This window comes from Danio rerio, chromosome 4, assembly GCF_052040795.2.
Source record: "Danio rerio strain M-AB ecotype USA chromosome 4, GRCz13ab, whole genome shotgun sequence".
NCBI classification, from domain to species: Eukaryota; Metazoa; Chordata; class Actinopteri; order Cypriniformes; family Danionidae; genus Danio; species Danio rerio.
In genome coordinates, this window is record NC_141024.2 from 6,385,942 (window position 1) to 6,407,949 (window position 22,008).

At 38.3% G+C, this 22,008-nt stretch overlaps 1 protein-coding gene and 3 long non-coding RNA genes across 7 annotated transcripts in view; 3 read left to right on the forward strand and 1 right to left on the reverse strand.

Moving 5' to 3' along the window:
• Positions 1-19,883, reverse strand: part of LOC101885758 (uncharacterized) — a 21,590-nt gene extending 1,707 nt beyond the window's left edge. Inside the window, exons 1-8 of the long non-coding RNA XR_015482516.2 lie at positions 19,559-19,883; positions 16,543-16,598; positions 15,772-15,870; positions 13,967-15,690; positions 10,211-10,309; positions 7,882-10,039; positions 4,219-4,317; positions 1,899-4,045 (exon numbers count right to left, since the gene is read on the reverse strand). This is a non-coding gene — a long non-coding RNA (uncharacterized LOC101885758). The remainder of the gene's footprint in view (positions 1-1,898; positions 4,046-4,218; positions 4,318-7,881; positions 10,040-10,210; positions 10,310-13,966; positions 15,691-15,771; positions 15,871-16,542; positions 16,599-19,558) is intronic.
• Positions 1,739-4,887, forward strand: LOC148679914 (uncharacterized). 2 transcript variants are annotated; one of them, XR_015942191.1, is made up of 3 exons: positions 1,739-1,900; positions 1,991-3,678; positions 3,722-4,887. It is a non-coding gene; the product is annotated as an uncharacterized LOC148679914 (long non-coding RNA). The 2 variants fall into 2 exon arrangements; XR_015942192.1 differs by having other exon boundaries at positions 2,024-3,678.
• Positions 7,722-16,479, forward strand: LOC137491512 (uncharacterized). 2 transcript variants are annotated; one of them, XR_015942196.1, is made up of 3 exons: positions 7,722-7,883; positions 14,058-14,177; positions 15,481-16,479. It is a non-coding gene; the product is annotated as an uncharacterized LOC137491512 (long non-coding RNA). The 2 variants fall into 2 exon arrangements; XR_015482527.2 differs by lacking the exon at positions 7,722-7,883 and adding an exon at positions 13,780-13,968.
• The window catches only part of tfec (transcription factor EC), an 82,265-nt gene continuing 79,677 nt past the window's right edge, over positions 19,421-22,008 (forward strand). The window contains exon 1 of one of the 2 annotated variants that reach the window (XM_087246860.2): positions 19,421-20,392. The gene's annotated coding sequence lies outside the window, so the exon portion shown is untranslated. The remainder of the gene's footprint in view (positions 20,393-22,008) is intronic. The other variant, XM_087246861.2, reaches the window with a different exon arrangement.

Sequence of the window (22,008 nt, forward strand, 5' to 3'; positions counted from 1 at the left end):
TACATTTCAGCAGTCATAAACATGTTTTGATAGTTAATATGCCAGTGATTTGATGCTTCACAAAAGTTGCAGACGCTTTTACCAATATGAAAATGCTTTTGTAAACAACCAGTTATTCTTTACACCGATTAAGAAACGGCTACTATAATAAAGAAAATCTTTTCTAAATGTAGAGCTAAATACACTGATTTGCATTGAAATACATGATGAATACTCTTGACGCATGAAAGTGTAAAGCCTGCAGCTCATAACAAATGTGGAAGGTTATTGCGTGTCATATTTAACAAGCCGTTTACTGCTAATTTGATGTAATTTTGCTCACATGGATAATTGAATATTAATCAGATGATGTCATTACGCTGCTGTGCCGTCAGCCAATCGTTGCATTGCTGATCATGATTTCGAGGATTGATAGATCTGTACTTCACAACACACGCAGCGATCTCAGATCAGTTCATCCAGACATTCTAATCTGATTCGCGAACTTGTTTGAAGAACCAAATTAGCGAGAGATCAGTTATCAAGATTTAAAGATCCAGGATCTGCCAAATAATCTTTGATCATTTAAGCGAGGTACGAAGAACGGACCCCAGATGACCTGAATGGATTGGGATGATTCTGTTGGGGAGAGCATCTGCATAAATTTAATTAACAATCTACAAGCATAGATAAATGCAGTGGAGAAGAAGATAGAGATGGAATAATCTGTGTTTTACTGTTTTCTTAAGAGTCTCAAGGGGCTCGCACACTGGATGCGCCTTTTCTATCAGAGTATGCACACGGGCGGCAAGTCTGCGGCTGCTCATGGCGCCCAGCTACAAGTCAGGACATAGTTCAAATATCTGCCACGTCACAGAGAGACATCTGAGTCGTTTCTTATTAAATAACATTCCACTGTGCGCGTCTGGTGTGCGATACCTCCAACTGTCATGTGCACGCCGCGTTGCAGCACTGAGGGGCCCATCAAGTGTGAGACGCCCTTCACAGTACTCGGGTACAGAGACTGAATAATCAAATGTAAAATAACACTGCACAGTCTAGATAACCTAATCCAATGCATTGCTTTTGAAGTTACGAATGGAAGAATTCTGAAAATCCTCACACAGCCACAGAGCTCAAAAACAGCTCAAATTCTTGATTAACAATGTGAAAATATCAAACAAATATGAATGTAACATAAATCAATTCCCAAAAGCCGATGATTACAGACTTGACATCAAATATTAATAAATGAAATGCAAAACATGTATATTGTACTGTAAAGCTTGTGACTTTCTCCCCTTTTCTTCACTCCAGATTATCATTTAGCCTGTGTGTAATGAATGCGCCTCTCCTCAATAAACACACTTTTAATAAAATATGATCATAAACGCCTCATAAAGATGACTGGCTGCTTTTTAAAGATCATATATTGTAGTAAGCCGTTCATCAAGTTTTGAATTATACGTATTTCTGTTGCTGTATGAAAACGCAACGAGTGAATGAAAAACATCTTGTGAACTCTGCAGCAGGCAGATTTGATCTGTCTTTCTCCAATAGTATCTGGATGCTGACTCTGATTTGTAATCTGAAGCTGCATATCTCAGATTTACAATGTCAGACACAATGCACTCAATGGAGCTAGTGACGTCACAGTAACAGGTGGGGTTAGGTGTGCGCATTAAAGCGCAGTTTCCATCCGCTCCACTAGGCGGCATCAGCGAGCTGCTCTTTAAGCCTGAACACCTTTGACAACAGCGACAGATCAACACAGGTACACCGTTTTACTGGCGTCAAGTTGAGCTCCAGCAGATGACAGCTCAGTGCCAGACTCATAATGTCAGTCAACAGCACATATTACAGCCAAACAGCGAAGACAAGCCACACCAAGTCCAGAAATGGAGAGTAACGCGACTCACCTGTAAGTGACTTTGCTCTGTTGGTTTAGTTTGTAGTGATGTTGTTGTAGTGTTTGTGTTCAGTCATTGCTCTCTCTCTCTCTCCTCGGCAGCAGTGAAGATACACACGTGTGTTTGTGCTGCAGATCTTTGACCTGTTTTCAACAGCTGACGTTCCTCCACACACTCCTCCACATCCAGGCGGATTCACAGCTCCAGTAAAGGTATTTATGAGCTCATATTTCCAGTAGAGAGTCCAGAAAGTGTGTTTGTTGTGCTGCTGCTCTGTCGCGTGTATGTTGGGGGAGGGACTTTCTGTAGAAAGCATGTGATTGGCCAGATTTGGTGTAGAGTCCTCAATACAGTATGAGGAGACTTTAGAAGTAAATGATGATATTTACAGTGTTTAATTGTGTTTAGTGACATTTAAAGCCCCACAAGCAGCTGTAAGATCATTTAACATATGGTTGATGTGTTTGATTGAGGAATAAGCAGGTTTTTCACATTTTGAACACTGAAATGTAATAATATACTAGCATATGATGCAGTTTACTTTAATTTTGAATAATTTACATTTAATATTAATTATTTGTGCTTATTTAGTTTTTTTTTTCAAAGTGTGTAAATGTGGTCATCCTCACATTGGAGAAAGAAGTGTTGGTTTGTGTGTGTGCTGATGGTGTAGTGGTCAGAGCACACAGCCTGAGAAGTGAAGTTCTCACAGCACACCTGGGTTCAAATCCAAGCCCTGTTACTGCTCTTTACTGCTGATTCAGTTACAAAAAACAAAAGCATTTATACTCAGTTGTGCTCCCGCACCGATTACTTTGCTGTGATCCACACATGCGAAGTGGGTTTCGTACCCAAGTCTCTGCTGTAATCTTGTCTTCACTGAAAGTGTGTGTTTATCCACTAGCCCATCATGTCTTTCCTGCTTCTTGGGCCATTTTGTTTGACTGAATCCCATCAAATGACAGTAAAGTAAGCAATAGTGGGATTTGAACCCAGGTCTCCTGCATGAAAACACATTGCTTTATGACTTGAGCCACTGAGATGGTTGAATGTTGATGTCTTCAAATTGGTCTAATTGAGAGTTTTGAGAGAGACTTGATGTAGTTGTAATAAGTGTGGGATTCGATCCTTCCCTTTCCTGAATGGCAGCCAGACACTCTTCCACTGGACCACAGGGCTTGACTTTTGGCAATAGTTTATTTGTGAGCCAAATTAGAAAGAAATTTATCTCAGATCTTGGTTGAAATTAAGAAATAGATAAAGCCTCATTCAGACATCTGCTGACATCCAGACTCAGTGGCTCAGGTCATAATGTGTTGACCTTTAATCAAAGAGACCCGGGTTCAATCCTTACTATGGCTGATGTCCATCTTGACCTCATTATATTGACCAGGAGCTCCTGATGATGGACGTGAAACCCATGATGGGTGAATAAACACAAGTTCTCTGAGGAAGAGACTCATAAAGACAAGAGTTCAGATCTGACTTGTATCTCGATCTAGCAGAAATGAGATTCGATCCTTCACACTTCTAAATAGCAGTCGAACGCTCATCCTTTGAGCCACAGAGCTTGACATTTGGTGATAATGATTTAGTGAGCCAAAATACAAAGAAATATCTGCCAAACCTTGGTCAGGATGAAATTGGTAATAAAGCCCCATTCAGATATTGACTCCACCATCTAAACTCAGTGGCTCAGGTCATAATGTGATGAGCTTTAATCAAGGAGACCCGGGTTCTAACCTCACTATGGCTAATGTCCAACTAAAGCTTATTATGTTCACCAGGAGCTCCTGATGATGGACTCTGATGTGAAACTAATGATGGATGAGTGAATAAACACAAGTTCTCTGAGGAAGAGACTCATAAAGACAAGGGTTCAGATCTGACATTTATCTTGTTTTATTGAATCAGCTCACACACAGGTCAGCAGTCCAACATCAGTTCCAGCAGGTGTTCAGTCAGGAGATCTGTGGCTCTGTGGTAAGAGCGCTGCCCCACGGCTTCAGGGGTTGCTGGTATCGGTCCCAGCCAGAACTCTGCGATATGTGTGAATGGTGAGTGAGTGTGAGGCGCGCCTGAAGAAGGGGGGATACCAGTTCGGTCTCCCCCTGGAGCTTCCGGAGCCGTGTCCAGCAGGGGTTATACTTTACAGCCTGGCAAAAAATTTAAAATGAACTGTATAAAAATTCTGGACCTTCGTCCCTTCCCCACCCGTTTCGGTTACCATCATTTACTTTGTAGAGGAGTGACCCTCCACAAAGCAAATGATGGTAACCGACATGTGCAAGACAAACACACACACACAATCACACATGATCTACATCACCTGTGCAGCAGCAGATGATTATCATCAGTACAGTCAGTGTCTGTCCACACGTCTCTGCTTCTGTTCAACAGGCTTACAGTCCACAACACTTCACTGATCCTGTAGAGTCGACACACAAATACACACATTATTACACACACTGAATATCTGATCTAACAATAGACAAATAGACAAATATTAGATCAGTATCAAATATTGCGCCCTCCTGTGGAGATTTCTCTGAACTACACTTTTGCAAATCTTGAATTTACTGAATTTGAAATATTCGCCCTCTTGTGGGGAATTTTGTGGACTGCACTGCTGCCGCTCTAAAATAATGAAAGTTTCTCCCTCCTGTGGAGATATTTCTGAATTACACCACTGCCAATTTGATGGATTTAAAATATTCGCCCTCGTGTGGTGATTTTGGTGTAAGACACCACTATAAATCCAATTGAATGAGTTTCAACATGTCGCCCTCCTGTGGAGATTTTCCTGAATTACACCTTTGCAGATGTGTTGATTTGAAAGAATGTGTTGATGTTTTTCCTGAACTTCAGCTCAGTAAATGTAAAGCACTGAGATTTCATCTTTCTGTGGCGCAGCTGTAGTCGTGTTCATTTTCATCCACTGATGCTGACAACCACAAACATTTTAATGTGTAAAAGGAAGCAGGAAGTCTTGAGGTTTAAACAAAAAAGGAAATTATTATTAAATAGAGACTTATCATCAAATGCTAAACATTAGACAGTTTTTATGGGGATCTTCAGATGACTGTGAGACAGTAAACTGAGGTCATCGTGAGCACAGATCTGCTGCATGTTGAAGCGAGTCGTTTTCTGTCTTCATCTGTTTCAGGAAAGATCAAAATCTGTTCTTGTTGACTTTATTATTACGATTATTTGAATCAGTTTTTAATCTTTGACATGATTTTTATCAGTGAATGAAGTTAAACATGACCTAATGTAGTAATGTGTTCAGTTAATGCGTCCGTCTCTGTCAAATCTGTTTTCAGGATCTACTAAGCCAGGTCAGAGGTCATGGAGAGCTCTCGAGTGGATCTGGATTCCTGCTGGATTGGAAACAACTGTTTCCTGAGTTATTTGTCATGTTATGTGTTAATTCTGTTTAAAGTCATTTCCTTTGTGTGCAGGAGAGACTTTCTGTGTAGCAGCAGCTGCCAGTCTGCATGTAGATTACACCAGTATTAACCAGTTTCCAATAAGATGGCTGAGAGTACAAGAAACAGCCTTGAGGATGAAACAGGTGGTTCTTTGTAGAGCTGCACGATATTGGAAATATGTCACATTGTGATATTTAGTTTTCTGTGATTTATATTGTGATACGAGTACAAATTCACCAGGGGTCCGTTCTTTGTACGTGGATTATTCAGTTAGCTGGATTTGGATATTGACGATTTGACACGATCCAGGATCGTTTCGTTCTTCAAAGCTGATCCGAGAGTTGTTGTCATAGCAACAGTTCTGCTAGGTTAAACCTGATTGGGAGCAGGTTCAATTCATATAAACAGGATTAGATCGGCTCAGTTCAAGCAAAGATACTACAGAAAGTGTTCCGAATTCTGATATTTTCTTACAGTAGTAGTTATATACACTTGGGAAAATGGTAGATATTTTTTAACTATATATATAAAGTTATAGTCATTAATAAAATAAATAAAGTTATACATATTAATAAAACGTATGCAATCTGCACCCTCGAAATGAAAGTACAAAGACTGCCACCTTGTGGTGCAAAGAGAAAACTTATTGATATGAACTTCTTAGATCACTTTAGTACAAATTGTGTATAATAGAAATGCACAATATGTGACTTTTTTTAAAGCAATAATACATTTATGCAGTCATAAACATGTTTTGATAGTTAATATGCCAGTGATTTGATGCTTCACAAAAGTTTCAGACGCCTTTACCAATATGAAAATGCTTTTGTAAACAACCAGTTATTCTTTACACCGATTAAAAAACGGCTACTATAATAAAGAAAATCTTTTCTAAATGTAGAGCTAAATACATTGATTTGCATTGAAATACATGATGAATACTCATGACGCATGAAAGTGTAAAGCCTGCAGCTCATAACAAATGTGGAAGGTTATTGCGTGTCATATTTAACAAGCCGTTTACTGCTAATTTGATGTAATTTTGCTCACATGGATATTTAAATATTAATCAGATGATGTCATTACGCTGCTGTGCCGTCAGCCAATCGTTGCATTGCTGATCATGATTTAGAGGATTGATAGATCTGTACTTCACAACACACGCAGCGATCTCAGATCAGTTCATCCAGACATTCTAATCTGATTCCCGAACTTGTTTGAAGAACCAAATTAGCGAGAGATCAGTTATCAAGATTAAAAGATCCAGGATCTGCCAAATAATCTTAGATCATTTAAGCGAGGTACGAAGAATGGACCCCAGATGACCTGAACGGCTCTATGTGTACAGCATTGATAATTTTAGATGGATGGGGATGATTCTGTAGGGGAGAGCATCTGCATAATTTAATAAACAATCTACAGGCATAGATAAGCGGCGTTGCAAGTCTGCGGCTGCTCATGGTGCCCAGCTACAAGTCAGGACATAGTTCATATATCTGCCACGTCACAGAGAGACATCTGAGTCGTTTCTTATTAAATAACATTCCACTGTGCGCGTCTGGTGTGCGATACCTCCAACTGTCATGTGCACGCCGCGTTGCAGCACTGAGGGGCCCATCAAGTGTGAGACGCCCTTCACAGTACTCGGGTACAGTGACTGAATAATCAAATGTAAAATAACACTGCACAGTCTAGATAACCTAATCCAATGCATTGCTTGTGAAGTTACAAATGAAAGAATTTCTTAGGCCTGAAAATCCTCACACAGCCACAGAGCTCAAAAACAGCTCAAATTCTTGATTAACAATGTGAAAATATCAAACAAATATGAATGTAACATAAATCAATTCCCAAAAGCCGATGATTACAGACTTGACATCAAATATTAATAAATGAAATGCAAAACATGTATATTGTACTGTAAAGCTTGTGACTTTCTCCCCATGATGTTCTTCACTCCAGATTATCATTTAGCCTGTATGTAATGAATGCGCCTCTCCTCAATAAACACACTTTTAATAAAATATGATCATAAACGCCTCATAAAGATGACTGGCTGCTTTTTAAAGATCATATATTGTAGTAAGCCGTTAAAGTTTTGAATTATACGTATTTCTGTAGCTGTATGAAAACGCAACGAGTGAATGAAAAACATCTTGTGAACTCTGCAGCAGGCAGATTTGATCTGTCTTTCTCCAATAGTATCTGGATGCTGACTCGGATTTGTAAGCTGAAGCTGCATATCTCAGATTTACAATGTTAGACACAATGCACTCAATGGAGCTAGTGACGTCACAGTAACAGGTGGGGTTAGGTGTGCGCATTAAAGCGCAGTTTCCATCCGCTCCACTAGGCGGCATTAGCGAGCTGCTCTTTTAGCCTGAACACCTTTGACAACAGCGACAGATCAACACAGGTACACCGTTTTACTGGCGTCAAGTTGAGCTCCAGCAGATGACAGCTCAGTGCCAGACTCATAATGTCAGTCAACAGCACATTTTACAGCCCGACAGCAAAGACAAGCCACAGCAAGTCCAGAAATGGAGAGTAACGCGACTCACCTGTAAGTGACTTTGTTCTGTTGGTTTAGTTTGTAGTGATGTTGCTGTAGTGTTTGTGTTCAGGCATTGCTCTCTCTCTCCTCCTCTGCAGCAGTGAAGATACACACGTGTGTTTGTTGTGTTTCTGCTGCAGATCTTTGACCTGTTCTCAACAGCTGACGCTCCTCCACACACTCCTCCACATCCAGGCGGATTCACAGCTCCAGTAAAGGTATTTATGAGCTCATATTTCCAGTAGAGAGTCCAGAAAGTGTGTTTGTTGTGCTGCTGCTCTGTCGCGTGTATGTTGGGGGAGGGACTTTCTGTAGAAAGCATGTGATTGGCCAGATTTGGTGTAGAGTCCTCAATACAGTATGAGGAGACTTTAGAGGTAAATGATGATATTTACAGTGTTTAATTGTGTTTAGTGACATTTAAAGCCCCACAAGCAGCTGTAAGATCATTTAACATATGGTTGATGTGTTTGATTGAGGAATAAGCAGGTTTTTCACATTTTGAACACTGAAATGTAATAATATATTAGCATATGATGCAGTTTACATTAATTTTGAATAATTTACATTTAATATTAATTATTTGTGCTTATTTAGTTTTTTTTTTTCAAAGTGTGTAAATGTGGTCATCCTCACATTGGAGAAAGAAGTGTTGGTTTGTGTGTGTGCTGATGGTGTAGTGGTCAGAGCACACAGCCTGAGAAGTGAAGTTCTCACAGCACACCTGGGTTCAAATCCAAGCCCTGTTACTGCTCTTTACTGCTGATTCAGTTACAAAAAACAAAAGCATTTATACTCAGTTGTGCTCCCGCACCGATTACTTTGCTGTGATCCACACATGCGAAGTGGGTTTCGTACCCAAGTCTCTGCTGTAATCTTGTCCTCACTGAAAGTGTGTGTTATTCCACTAGCCCATCATGTCTTTCCTGCTTCTTGGGCCATTTTGTTTGACTGAATCCCATCAAATGACAGTAAAGTAAGCAATAGTGGGATTTGAACCCGGGTCTCCTGCATGAAAACACATTGCTTTATGGCTTGAGCCACTGAGTTTGTTGAATATTGATGTCTTCAAATTGATCTTATTGAGAGTTATGAGAGAGACTTGATGTAGTTGTAATAAGTGTGGGATTCGATCCTACCCTTTCCTGAATGGCACCCAGACACTTTTCCTCTGGACCACTGGGCTTGACTTTTGGCAATAGTTTATTTGTGAGCCAAATTAGAAAGAAATTTATCTCAGATCTTGGTTGAAATTAAGAAATAGATAAAGCCTCATTCAGACATCTGCTGCTCCATCCAGACTCAGTGGCTCAGGTCATAATGTGTTGACCTTTAATCAAAGAGACCCGGGTTCAATCCTTACTATGGCTGATGTCCATCTTGACCTCATTATATTGACCAGGAGCTCCTGATGATGGACGTGAAACCCATGATGGGTGAATAAACACAAGTTCTCTGAGGAAGAGACTCATAAAGACAAGAGTTCACGTCTGACTTGTACCTCAGACTAGCAGAAATGAGATTCGATCCTTCACACTTCCAAATAGCAGTCGAACGCTCATCCTTTGAGCCACAGAGCTTGACATTTGGTGATAATAATTTAGTGAGCCAAAATACAAAGAAATATCTGCCAAACCTTGGTCAAGATGAAATTGGTAATAAAGCCCCATTCAGATATTTACTCCACCATCTAGACTCAGTGGCTCAGGTCATAATGTGATTAGCTTTAATCAAGGAGACCCGGGTTCAAACCTCACTATGGCTAATGTCCAACTAAAGCTTATTATGTTCACCAGGAGCTCATGATGATGGACTCTTATGTGAAACTAATGATGGTTGAGTGAATAAACACAAGTTCTCTGAGGAAGAGACTCATAAAGACAAGAGTTCAGATCTGACATTTATCTTGTTTTATTGAATCAGCTCACACACAGGTCAGCAGTCCAACATCAGTTCCAGCAGGTGTTCAGTCAGGAGATCTGTGGCTCTGTGGTAAGAGCGCTGCCCCACGGCTTCAGGGGTTGCTGGTATCGGTCCCAGCCAGAACTCTGCGATATGTGTGAATGGTGAGTGAGTGTGAGGCGCACCTGAAGAAGGGGGGATACCAGTTCGGTCTCCCCCTGGAGCTTCCGGAGCCGTGTCCAGCAGGGGTTATACTTTACAGCCTGCCAAAAAATTTAAAATGAACTGTATAAAAATTCTGGACCTTCGTCCCTTCCCCACCCGTTTCGGTTACCATCATTTACTTTCTAGAGGAGTGACCCTCCACAAAGCAAATGATGGTAACCGACATGTGGATCAGACACACACACAATCACACACATGATCTACATCACCTGTGCAGCAGCAGATGATCATCATCAGTACAGTCAGTGTCTGTCCACACGTCTCTGCTTCTGTTCAACAGGTTTACAGTCCACAACACTTCACTGATCCTGTAGAGCAGACAAACAAATAAACACAAGATTACACACACTGAATATCTGATCTAAAAATAGACAAATATTAGATCAGTATCAAATATTGCGCCCTCCTGTGGAGATTTTTCTGAACTACACTTTTGCAAATCTTGAATTTACTGAATTTGAAATATTCGCCCTCTTGTGGGGAATTTTGTGGACTGCACTGCTGCCGCTCTAAAATAAGAAAGTTTCTCCCTCCTGTGGAGATATTTCTGAATTACACCACTGCCAATTTGATGGATTTAAAACATTCGCCCTCGTGTGGTGATTTTGGTGTAAGACACCACTATAAATCCAATTGAATGAGTTTTAACATGTCGCCCTCCTGTGGAGATTTTCCTGAATTACACCTTTGCAGATGTGTTGATTTGAAAGTTTTTGTTGATGTTTTTCCACAACTTCAGCTCAGCAAATGTAAAGCACTGAGATTTCATCTTTCTGTGGCGCAGCTGTAGTCGTGTTCATTTTCATCCACTGATGCTGACAACCACAAACATTTTAATGTGTAAAAGGAAGCAGGAAGTCTTGAGGTTTAAACAAAAAAGGAATTATTATTAAATAAAGAAATATCATCAAATGCTAAACATTAGACAATTTTTAACGGGGTCTTCAGATGACAGCGAGACAGTAAACTGAGGTCATCGTGAGCACAGATCTGCTGCATGTTGAAGCGAGTCGTTTTCTGTCTTCATCTGTTCCAGGAAAGATCAAAATCTGTTCTTGTTGACTTTATTATTACGATTATTTGAATCAGTTTTTAATCTTTGACATGATTTTGATCAGTGACTGAAGTTAAACATGACCTAATGTAGTGATGTGTTCAGTTAAAGCGTCCGTCTCTGTCAAATCTGTTTTCAGGATCTACTAAGCCAGGTCAGAGGTCATGGAGAGCTCTCGAGTGGATCTGGATTCCTGCTGGATTGGAAACAACTGTTTCCTGAGTTATTTGTCATGTTATGTGTTAATTCTGTTTAAAGTCATTTCCTTTGTGTGCAGGAGAGACTTTCTGTGTAGCAGCAGCTGCCAGTCTGCATGTAGATTACACCAGTATTAACCAGTTTCCAATAAGACGGCTGAGAGTACAAGAAACAGCCTTGAGGATGAAACAGGTGGTTCTTTGTAGAGCTGCACGATATTGGAAATATGTCACATTGTGATATTTAGTTTTCTGTGATTTATATTGTGATACGAGTACAAATTCACCAGGGGTCCGTTCTTCGTACGTGGATTACTCAGTTTGCTGGATTTGGATATTGACGATTTGACACGATCCAGGATCGTTTCGTTCTTCAAAGCTGATCTGAGAGTTGTTGTCATAGCAACAGTTCTGCTAGGTTAAACCTGATCGGGAGCAGGTTCAATTCATATAAACAGGATTAGATCGGCTCAGTTCAAGCAAAGATAATACAGAAAGTATGTTCCGAATTCTGATATTTTCTTACAGTAGTAGTTATATACACTTGGGAAAATGGTACATATTTTTTAACTATATATATAAAGTTATAGTCATTAATAAAATAAATAAAGTTATACATATTAATAAAACGTATGCAATCTGCACCCTCGAAATGAAAGTACAAAGACTGCCACATTGTGGTGCAAATAGAAAACTTATTGATATGAACTTTTTAGATCGCTTTAGTACAAATTGTGTATAATAGAAATGCACAATATGTGACTTTTTTTAAAGCAATAATACATTTCAGCAGTCATAAACATGTTTTGATAGTTAATATGCCAGTGATTTGATGCTTCACAAAAGTTGCAGACGCCTTTACCAATATGAAAATGCTTTTGTAAACAACCAGTTATTCTTTACACCGATTAAGAAACGGCTACTATAATAAAGAAAATCTTTTCTAAATGTAGAGCTAAATACATTGATTTGCATTGAAATACATGATGAATACTCATGACGCATGAAAGTGTAAAGCCTGCAGCTCATAACAAATGTGGAAGGTTATTGCGTGTCATATTTAACAAGCCGTTTACTGCTAATTTGATGTAATTTTGCTCACATGGATAATTGAATATTAATCAGATGATGTCATTACGCTGCTGTGCCGTCAGCCAATCGTTGCATTGCTGATCATGATTTCGAGGATTGATAGATCTGTACTTCACAACACACGCAGCGATCTCAGATCAGTTCATCCAGACATTCTAATCTGATTCGCGAACTTGTTTGAAGAACCAAATTAGCGAGAGATCAGTTATCAAGATTAAAAGATCCTGGATCTGCCAAATAATATTAGATCATTTAAGCGAGGTACGAAGAACGAACCCCAGATGACCTGAACGGCTCTATGTGTACAGCATTAATCATTTTAGATGGATTAGGATGATTCTGTTGGGGAGAACATCTGCATAAATTTAATAAACAATCTACAAGCATAGATAAATGCAGTGGAGAAGAAGATAGAGATGGAATAATCTGTGTTTTACTGTTTTCTTAAGAGTCTCAAGGGGCTCGCACACTGGATGCGCCTTTTCTATCAGAGTATGCACACGGGCGGCAAGTCTGCGGCTGCTCATGGCGCCCAGCTACAATTTAGGACATAGTTCATATATCTGCCACAGCACAGAGAGACATCTGAGTCGTTTCTTATTAAATAACATCCCACTGTGCGCGTCTGGTGTGCGATACCTCCAACTGTCATGTGCACGCCGCGTTGCAGCACTGAGGGGCCCATCAAGTGTGAGACGCCCTTCACAGTACTCGGGTACAGAGACTGAATAATCAAATGTAAAATAACACTGCACAGTCTAGATAACCTAATCCAATGCATTGCTTGTGAAGTTACGAATGGAAGAATTCTGAAAATCCTCACACAGCCACAGAGCTCAAAAACAGCTCAAATTCTTGATTTACAATGTGAAAATATCAAACAAATATGAATGTAACATAAATCAATTCCCAAAAGCCGATGATTACAGACTTGACATCAAATATTAATAAATGAAATGCAAAACATGTATATTGTACTGTAAAGCTTGTGACTTTCTCCCCATGATGTTCTTCACTCCAGATTATCATTTAGCCTGTGTGTAATGAATGCGCCTCTCCTCAATAAACACACTTTTAATAAAATATGATCATAAACGCCTCATAAAGATGACTGGCTGCTTTTTAAAGATCATATATTGTAGTAAGCCGTTAAAGTTTTGAATTATACGTATTTCTGTTGCTGTATGAAAACGCAACGAGTGAATGAAAAACATCTTGTGAACTCTGCAGCAGGCAGATTTGATCTGTCTTTCTCCAATAGTATCTGGATGCTGACTCTGATTTGTAAACTGAAGCTGCATATCTCAGATTTACAATGTCAGACACAATGCACTCAATGGAGCTAGTGACGTCACAGTAACAGGTGGGGTTAGGTGTGCGCATTAAAGCGCAGTTTCCATCCGCTCCACTAGGCGGCATTAGCGAGCTGCTCTTTAAGCCTGAACACCTTTGACAACAGCGACACAGATCAACACAGGTACACCGTTTCACTGGTGTAAAGTTGAGCTCCAGCAGATGACAGCTCAGTGCCAGACTCATAATGTCAGTCAACAGCACATTTTACAGCCCGACAGCGAAGACAAGCCACACCAAGCGCAGAAATGGAGAGTAACGCGACTCACCTGTAAGTGACTTTGCTCTGTTGGTTTAGTTTGTAGTGATGTTGCTGTAGTGTTTGTGTTCAGGCATTGCTCTCTCTCTCCTCCTCTGCAGCAGTGAAGATACACACGTGTGTTTGTTGTGTTTCTGCTGCAGATCTTTGACCTGTTCTCAACAGCTGACGCTCCTCCACACACTCCTCCACATCCAGGCGGATTCACAGCTCCAGTAAAGGTATTTATGAGCTCATATTTCCAGTAGAGAGTCCAGAAAGTGTGTTTGTTGTGCTGCTGCTCTGTCGCGTGTATGTTGGGGGAGGGACTTTCTGTAGAGAGCATGTGATTGGCCAGATTTGGTGTAGAGTCCTCAATACAGTATGAGGAGACTTTAGAATTAAATTATGATATTTACAGTGTTTAATTGTGTTTAGTGACATTTAAAGCCCCACAAGCAGCTGTAAGATCATTTAACATATGGTTGATGTGTTTGATTGAGGAATAAGCAGGTTTTTCACATTTTGAACACTGAAATGTAATAATATACTAGCATATGATGCAGTTTACATTAATTTTGAATAATTTACATTTAATATTAATTATTTGTGCTTATTTAGTTTTTTTTTTCAAAGTGTGTAAATGTGGTCATCCTCACATTGGAGAAAGAAGTGTTGGTTTGTGTGTGTGCTGATGGTGTAGTGGTCAGAGCACACAGCCTGAGAAGTGAAGTTCTCACAGCACACCTGGGTTCAAATCCAAGCCCTGTTACTGCTCTTTACTGCTGATTCAGTTACAAAAAACAAAAGTGCTTATTCTTGTTGTGCTCCCACACCAATTACTCTCCTGTCTTTGGTGTAGGTTACTCATTGAGGTGGGTTTCGTACCCAAGTCTCTGCCGTAACTTTGCATGTATCACACATGTGTTATTCCACTAGCCCATCATGGCTTTCCTGCAGCTTGGGCCACTTTGTCTGACTGAATCCCAGCAAATGACAGTAAAGTAAGCAAAGTGTGGGATTCGAACCTTAATCCTTCTGTATGGCAGTCAGACTCTTATGCACTGAACCACAGGACTTGACATCTATCAATGGTCCTTTGTCACCCAAATTGCAAAAAATAATTTGCCAAACCTTGTTTGAAATTAAGATAGTAATAAAGCCCTATTCAGACATCTGTTACACCATCTAGACTCAGTGGCTCAGGTCATAAAGTGTTGAGCTTTGATCAAGGAGACCTGGGTTCAAACCTCACTTTGGCTAATGCAAACTGAGCTCATTATATTCAACAAAAGCTTGTGAACACCTGGAGAGACGCAATCAGACATGATGCAGCGTTGCTGATATGGAGACAGTTTCAAATCCCACCTCAGTCAGTGGTAATGCTGACTTTCCAGTGTTTTCATACAACAAGGACACTCAAATGATGAATATTAAGGTGTGTATATTATTGGTGTGTGAGGGGATAAACACAAGTTCTCTGAGGAAGAGACTCATAAAGACAAGAGTTCAAATCTGACTTATAATTTTTTTTTATTGAAACAGTTCAACATTGACACATCAGTTCCAGCAGGTGTTCAGTCAGGAGATCTGTGGCTCTGTGGTAAGAGCGCTGCCCCACGGCTTCAGGGGTTGCTGGTTTGATCCAAGCCAGATCTCTGTGATGTGAGTGAGTGTGAGGCGCGCCTGAAGAAGGGGGGATACCAGTTCAGTCGTCTAGAGCAATGTCCAGCAGGGGTTATACATCTTTGCAGCCTGAAAAATATTAAAATGAATTGTATAAAAATGTTGGTCCTTCATCCCACAAATGTTACAATCACACATGATCTACATCACCTAGGTAGCAGCAGATGATCGTCATCAGTACAGTCAGTGTCTGTCCACACGTCTCTGCTTCTGTTCAACAGGCTTACAGTCCACAACACGTCACTGATCCTGTAGAGTCGACACACAAATAAACACATGATTACACACTGAATATCTGATCTTACATTAGACAAATAGACAAATATTACATATGCATGAATTAATGCACACTCATGTGCCTATCACGTTTTTGAATGACACCTTTGCAGATCTAATAGAGTGAATTTAAACTGTACTCCCTCTTGTGGAGATATTTCTGAGTTACACCTTTGCAGATCTACTCAATTTGAAATATTCGCCCTCCTGCTGGGATTTTTGTGAACTGCACTGCTGCTGTTTGAAAATAAAATAAAAAAGTTCACCCTCTTGTGGGAATATTTATGAATTACACTTTTGCAAATCTAATGGACTTATTATAGTATATTCGCCCTCCTGTGGACATCTCTGCGAACTGTACTGCTGCCAATCTATAATAATGAAATGAAAGGTTTCACCCTCGTGTGGAGATTTTGATGAATTACACCTATTGTACATGTATACAGTTTTTGCCTATAATTTGGCTCCAGGAATGGTGGGTTATTTTCATCAGATCAACTGTTTGCATTTAACTTTTAGTATTTTACTAACAAACTCTTTTTGCATTTTTAATTTACTAAACAACCAGCAATTGCACAATTTTGCATATCTAAAAATAGCTGAGTGTACAAGTGCAAAGATATGTGAAGTGATGTATACACCTACCAATAGAGCTGGACATAGTGGATGAACTGGAACCAGTGGTCCACAAATCAGGTGCACTACAATGAGAAAAGAATACTTATGCATAATCATAATCATCTGAAGTGATGCAAACAAAATGATTAATTATTGTTAGCTGTATATTTATTGTCTGAAATGTGTGTACTCTAATAAAGCTGAGATCAGACTATTTAATAAACGGCAAGGAATTATCAAGAGCCAGTAGTGTTGTTGTTTTGCCTGCATTATGTGTTCATGTCAGAGCTCTAGTATTTATTCACTTGGGTTTAATGAATCAAGCACAGTTTCAGTGAAATATGTCAGCTAAAAATCTTCAATTGTAAACTTTTCTTCACATTTTTGTTGCTTTATTTATTAAAACATAATTGACCTAAATTGGAATTATTATAAATAAAATAAACGTACCTTAATAAGTGTGTATGGTAGGAGAATGTCAGTTATTATTAATGATTAAAGCTGTGCAGGGGTGTGCTTTAAAGCAGCAAAGGCTGATTAACTAATGTAAATAAATATGTGTGCTTTACTGAGAATAAATTAGACAAAACACAGCATCTGAACAATCTTATGATATTAATCCCACTTTAAAAACACCAAAAACCTCCATATGAAATCACATAAACCCACCTGAAAATAGTGCTATAGCGATTGGTATTTGCAAAACATATTAATCAAGGATACAGCAAATTGTAGTAACAACTAAAGTGACCCGATAAACTGTAATGTGTTATCAATGTTACTTTAAAAATATCCAAACATTGGTTTAAACAAATCAAGTAAACCCACATTAAAATAATACTACATTCATTTGTAGTAAATACATTTGATTTATTATGGTTTTTACAACACTGGTTAATAAAATCTACAGCATATTATAGTATTAACTGCAATAAACTGTAGTAAATATTGTAGTGTGCTTTAAGAAAGTAATATGTGGTGCATTGTAAAGTATAGTATTTTCACAATAGATTAATTAAAGTGCTTTACTACAGTATTAATTAATTCATGTTTATTTCTATAGTGCTTTAATGTCGATTGTGTAAAAGCAGCTTGACGTAAAAGTTTCAGTAACAACATAGAAGTTCAATATTATAAATAGTATTTACTATAAATTGCTCTAACTGCGTGTTTTTTTGTTGTTGTTGTGTGTCTTTTTTTATGTGGGACATGTTAGAAAAATGCCCATCAGTTTGAAAGCAACTAAACGACGTTTCATTCAAATGTGGATACTTCCATATAATATTACAGTATTTATAAACCAGGGGCGGATTTAACTAATAAGGAAATCTAGGGTCCTCCAATAAATCTAGAAGTATAAATTATACCTATAAACAATAAATAACATAGTTTTCTATCATATTTTGTATGGTGAGAGTCAAACAAATACAATTTTAACATAATTAAATATTATTTAAAATATAATATTATACTTATTTAATGTTATGTAATATTAATATCATAAAATAAAATATTATTATTACATCTGCTAAATTTTGTCTATGACCCCCCAATCATAGAGCAGTCCAGCTGCCAAATTTATATATATATGTTTTAAATTTATAAAAAACAAAATTGTAAATCAATTTTAAGAGAACCAATTGCATTAAGATGGAACATAGAAAAGACGTTTTATGTGATGTAAAAAAAAGTCTAAATAAAAAAAAGTTCAATGAATAAATTGAAACAAATAAATTTGATGAATGAATATATTAATGGTGCATTTTAGCACTGTTGAGCCCCAAAACACCATTATATTTGCTGGTTTTAATGGTGGCAATGTTCAAATTATTATTGTATTATTAATGTTCAAATTATTATTATTATAATTTTCTTGGTAACCTTTAAGATGTCAGTGATAGCCTAGATCAGTGGCTCTCAAACTGTGGTATGTGTACCACCACATGTGGGCTTTCTTCTGGTGGTACACGGAGGAATCAAATATGTCATATGTACATGCAATATATATATTTCAAAATTTATCAAAAATGGTTTCTATATGAATTTGATGACATATAGCCTATATTTATGAGGTCCAAGCAACATTTCCAGGTGCTGATGAATAGGTTACTATAGGTTAACATTGTACATTTAAGTAAAGTTTTTTTTTTTTTTTACTTTTTAAGAACAGTAACCTATCTTTTTTAACAAACTTTAAAAAGCAAATTTTAATTTAAACGTCGACATTTTATTTTGTTTGTTCGTATTTTTACATATAAGCACAGTACAGTTTTAATGTCTAAACTATTGACAAGGTTTAAAATGGCTGATAATAATAAATATGATTAATAATAGTAGTTAATATGCCACATTTTAAAACTGTGCAGAGCTGTAGCTGCTTTACTGGGCCTACTACTACGCTACTGTATTTCAATACTGCTCAACATGGTGGTACTTGGAGGGACAATTTTTTTCTGAGGTGATACTTGGTGAAAAACGTTTGAAAACCACAAGCCAAGACTATGTTTTATATTATAAATTATATTTGTTTTGTTTTAACAGAGAAATAAACTAAAATTAAGACATGTCTGTGAGATTACGCTTTGTTTTGTCGGGAAAGTAACATCATTTATAACTAATTACATTAATTACTCTGAGTTGCATTGATTCATTTCACAGCTCTAGTGGATTCTGGATTGCTTCACTGAACTGTAAATTAAAATTAAATAAAATTAGAAAGGGTGCATTTTAGGAGTGTTGGACTCCATTCCTGGAATTGCTTAGGACCCCCAAATAATCACTAAACCCACCCCTGTATACGCTCAGCTGAAAAGCGCAGTTTCCATCTGCTCCACTAGGCGGCATCAGCGACCTTCGCTGTCAGATTTACATTTTTGAGTCCTTGACATTTGATTACGTTCATACTGTTTTACTGGCGTCAAGTTGAGCTCCAGCAGATGACAGCTCAGTGACAGACTCATAATGTCAGTCAACAGCAGATATTACAGCCAGACAGCGAAGAAAAGCCACACTAAGTGCAGAAATGGAGAGCAACGCGACTCACCTGCAAGTGTCTTTCTTTCGGCGTGAAGAAGCGCTTGTGTGTCAAGTCCTGAGAGTTTGTCTATGCTGTAAAGTTTGTAGTGATGTTGCTGTGGTGTTTGTGTTCAGTCATTGCTCTCTCTCTCCTCCTCCTCTGCAGCTGAATGACAGTGAGAGCGGATCTGCAGTAGTGGCGATACACGCGTGTCTGCTGCACATCTTTCACCTGACGCTCCTCCACATCCACACGCCTTTACATCCACTACAAAAGCGTTTTCTGATGTCAGATTTCCAGCGGAGAGTAAACAAAGTGCGTTTGTTGTGCTGAGTCAGTCACGTGAACATTTGGGGGACGGAGTTTCTGTAGAACGATTTTGATTGGACAGATTTGGTGTAGTGCAAGATGAGTCATCAATGTAATGTTTACTTGTCTGACCTACTTCTGATATCTGAGCTGACATTTTCCACATAGAAAGACCTTTGACAAAAGTTTTAACACAAATGTAATTTTTAAGTAAATAAAATCTTCAGTTGGGTGGATTTGAACCCATATCACACCTTGATCGGTAGACATCATGTTTAACCACTAAGCCACTGTGGCTTTCACCCTGCATGCTGGCATTTAGGGCCACTTGTTGCATATAATACCAACAATTTAACATATAAACAACTATAGGAGGCATCACGGTGGCGCAGTGGGTAGCACGATCGCCTCACAGCAAGAAGGTTCCTGGTTTGAGCCTCAGCTGGGTCAGTTGGCATTTCTGTGTTCGCATGTTCTCCCAGTGTTCGTGTGGGTTTCCTCCGGGTGCTCCGGTTTCCCCCATAAGTCCAAAGACACGTACAGGTGAATTGGGTAAGCTACAATTGTCCGTAATGTATGTGTGTGATGAAAGGGCATCCGCTGTGTAAAACATATGCTGGATAAGTTGGCGGTTCATTCCACTGTGGAGACCCCAGATTAATAAAGGGACTGAGCAAAAAGGAAATGAATGAATGGGATTTAAACTCAAGACTCTAATGACTCTTATGAGCGTGATGAATTGAACCTTGTTTTAGATATGCTTTATTAATATGAACAACAAACTATTAAAATGTGGGACGCAGAGCTAACAGTGCGCAATAAAGCTTTTTAGGTGTCTTTAATCCAGTGTTATTCAAAAGAATACATGAATACTAATGAAAATATAATAAATAAACATCCTAATAATCCCTTAAAAAGCATTACTTAATGTAAGTTTAACACAAAACGAAATAACAAATATAGCTATAACCCTTTTAATTACAAGTCCTGTTACCTAATCATGATCAGGGGTCACCAAACTTGTTCCTGGAGGGCCGGAGTCCTGCAGATCTTAGCTCCAACCCTAATCAAGCACACCTGAACAGCTAATCAAGGTCTTATATGCATACTTGAAACACTCAGGCAGGTGTGTTGAAGCAAGTTGGAGCTAAACCCTGCAGGGACACCGGCCCTCCAGGACCGAGATTGGTGACCCCTGATTTGCATATTCATCAACCGTAGCCAGTCTTTTAATGCATAATCCATAACGTTCACTGAAAAAAAAATGTTCAAAGATGATTCCTTGGATTTACTCAATTTTTTTTATGTTAAGTGGTTGTAAACAATTTATTTGTGTTGAATTTAAACAAACAAATTAAGTTGAACATTATTAAATTTAATTTGTTTGTTTAAATTCAACACAAATAAATTGTTTGCAACAGTTCTGCATGCAACACTTTTTTTCAGCATTGTTCAACATTATATTTCCATTTATTATAGAAGAATTGTTAAATATAGGAAGATTGTTTACAAACCAAACTATCATAACAACAACAAAAGCACTAATAGTACTATCATTATTATTAAAATGAGGCTAAAATAAACTGGAATAGTCATTTTAAATGACGTCATATTAAGGCATTTCTGCTTAAATGTAAGATAGACCATGTAAAAACTAAACATGTTTATATTTCCTTTTAAGGCAGCAAACGTCCTCTGGAAATAAACATTTGAAGGAATATCATTGATTTTCAGATACAACAATATTATAATTCTACTCAACCCCATACTCAATAAGCATTTATTCAGTTCCTCCACCAGAGGGAGACATTACACCACAGGAGCCCTCTGTATGATTTATAATATTGGAGATGTAGTGGATGGAGTTTCATAGTAATTGTTCATTAAACAAACACACTTTAAGCTTAAATATTACACACATACAAGGCAAAGATAAATATGCTATCTAATAAAGTCTACACATGCATTTCAATGTATGGTAGCATGTTTACACCTTTATATTAAGTTGCCTCAACCACTAATTACTTAGATAAATATGTATTGCAAAACCCATCTTGTACTTTTGAGGTTGGATATGGGTGGGTTTAAGGGTGGTAGTATGGGTACTGTAGATGTATACTACTTTACATTACATGCACTGCACCAAACTATTAATATAATACAGGTAG